Source organism: Topomyia yanbarensis, chromosome 3, assembly GCF_030247195.1.
Source record: "Topomyia yanbarensis strain Yona2022 chromosome 3, ASM3024719v1, whole genome shotgun sequence".
In the NCBI taxonomy this organism is placed as follows: Eukaryota; Metazoa; Arthropoda; class Insecta; order Diptera; family Culicidae; genus Topomyia; species Topomyia yanbarensis.
The window spans coordinates 251261970-251264938 of NC_080672.1; positions in this window are offsets into that span (position 1 = coordinate 251261970).

Here is a 2969-nt window from a genome sequence, read left to right on the forward strand (position 1 = left end):
TAAGTAGATGTGGACTTGTCAGAGTGCACGCTGCTCTGAAAATCTAGCGAAATCGTCATAGGGCACCAGCGGCTGCTCGTTTAGTGGGCCATAAGCGCGACTTCCGGAGGGTTTATGAAATTTTGAGAAAATTTTCCTTAGCGTATGTAATTTCAGAATATCTAATTTTCAAAAATTCGATTTTTTTCATCCAGACAAAAATGTGCAACCCCTTAAGTTGAAGAAAAACAAAACATAAACTCCGCTTTAACCACTTTAACTTATCTAGACGTATTCTGTAAGAGTATAGGAACATTTTAACTCATTAATAATGCCTATTCTGCGTTATTGCTTGAGTAATAAGAGTTATTATTAGCACAGACAATATATAGTAGGTTGGGCAATAATGGGTTAATACGAAAAGAAAGGAAACGGGTGTTTCGTCTAGGATGGTCTACAATGGTGAAGAAGCGATTGCGACGGCGACAAAATGTTCTCTATTTTCCAGATACTTTTCGAGTGTCTTCACGACTGATGCGTCATCTGCCATCGAGCTCGACAACACGGCCCGTGATGTTCCTATCGGTGTGGTGGAGATGGATGTTGAAAAAAAAAAGATGGATGTATACACCATTTCAGAACAATTGGTTCTCTCTGCAACACAAAAAACAAATCTTATGCTCTAGGACAAAGTGGTCCTATGCCTTCAGTTGTTCTGAAAAAAATGTTCCGATATATTAGCAATCCCATTGACGCACCTTTTCAATGTGTCACTTTAGCAGCAAAAACTTCTCGATGATTGTAAATGTTCATGTTTCCGGTGGGCATGATCTACACATGTCAAAGCCGCTATCGCCTCAGTTATCCACGGGATACTGCCAACAAAACTTGCTAAACTAGGATTGACCACGTAAAAGATCTAGGCGTTATTCTTGATGAAAGGCCAATCACTTATCAGCTTATCAGTATTATTTATTTATAGTTTAGTTCATTAAGATATATTGTCAGATGAATACAAATTTTTAAATACAAATACAAATACATGTGACTCTTCAATTTATAGCTCCAGAACTAGAACCCCGATCCAATTGAATTTCAATAGCAGCCTATGGAGATAACGGTGTTTCGCTAGCGCTATCATGAAGAGACGCGACGCGATAGGATTTCTGTGCTGGTACACAGTCCGGAAAGAAGGTCTTTGCGAACCTGTGGTTCGAATATCGCACGCTTTCGTTGGTACGGTTTCGATTATGCATACGTTTAGTCGCGCCCCAAAGAGTACCTTTTCGATATTTCTCTCCTTAATCCGTCGACGAACCGGCATCAGTAGCTCAACACGTATTCGGAAATACGGTGAACTAAGACAATATTGAACATGCAGTGCGCAAATTATACAAAGTTTTCAAAAATTTTCAAGTTTTTAATTCTATTAACTGTGGCCCACTCCCCCTTTCTTTTCGATACTTTCACATCTTATTTTCTACGATTTTTATCGTTTTTTTTTCTCATTTTCAATACCGATTTCTATAATTTCTCGACTATACCTAGCTTAGTGTATCCAATTACAGCTTCTGCTATCCTAGAAAAATATTTTAATCAAATTTTGTTCTCAGGATGAATGGAAATTGATAAAACATATCACTGTGTAGACTGATTTTGATTATTGTAAACAGACTAAGCGAATTGTCATGAGCCCAGAAATTTAAAATACAACAGCTTTCGAGTACCGACACTACGTATAGAAAGTATCTATTCTGATCAAAACAAGTTATTTGTGGTTCAACCGAATTGGTTTTATGAAAACCAGTTATGGAGCCGAAAAGGTTGGAGGGGAAAACTGGACATGAAAGGATTAATACTGACAAATATTTTACCATCCTAAATATTGTTACTATATTTTGATTGCCGCAAGGTTCTACTGTATCGATAATGTTGACTATTCTAGGCAAATTTAATACTAATGTCGTTTTTGCTTGAGGCAGAAACTAACTCAGTTTCGGACCTAACTGCTGTCAAACCGTTTGTTTGAAGTCAGTTTCGAACCTAGGTTATGCGCCACTGAACTGAAAACCGAGTTGGGTTCCAACCTGAAATATATTACGGGTTCGCTCACACCACCGCTGTTTTGCGAGAACCCAACTCAGTTTGATTAAAAACGTTTGTTTGAAATTGAAAAACGTATAGATATTCTAGAGTAATACTACGTTGACACTACGAGTTAAACGTGTTTTAACGCTACCTTGATGACGTTTTACTTGTTACCAATTATTAAAACATGTTTTAACTCTGTAGTGTGAACACAGTATAAATCAGTTATAAGCTTTGAACGGAAAACTAGCTTTCGAGCAAAATCGATGCAGCATCCTAAATATTGCATTTACTTATTACAACCATTTATATAGAACTATTTCAATGCGTACTACCAACCAGCTGCAAAGTTTATACCTGAAAGTTCTGAAACTGTTGAAACACTGGTCACCAGCAATTGATTAGGAGAAGAGTTATTGAAATTGTCTGTGCAGTGTATTTTCTTGTACCAATATCAACCGTGTTCATTGATCTAGCTAGATATTGTCGATGACCACATTTCTATTTTTCCCAAACATTACAGCAGGAAATCTATCGTAAATTAATAAAGAGAATATCTTCGGATGGCGCCAGTAATTTGAGCTAGGATCATTATCTGCCGGCCAGCCGCTTTCGAGAAGCCCAGCAGTTTCCCCAGACGTGAGATACGATAGGAGCCATCGAGTCGCTTCTGTTATTCTGGATTGCACCTTCCCGTTCCTTTATCAATTTTTAGCCTTTTTTATTGTTGTTACTTTCGGTCAAACATCATTGGACAGTGTTGCGTTTCTTCTTTCCTTTCGACTACATATTTGAGCTTTTAATGCAAGTGTGAATTGGCTTTCTACACGACCAAGCTGCCGAGAACAAACACTAAAGGAAGCGCTAGAGATTTTGACCTTCTTTTCATAATTTGGAAAGGA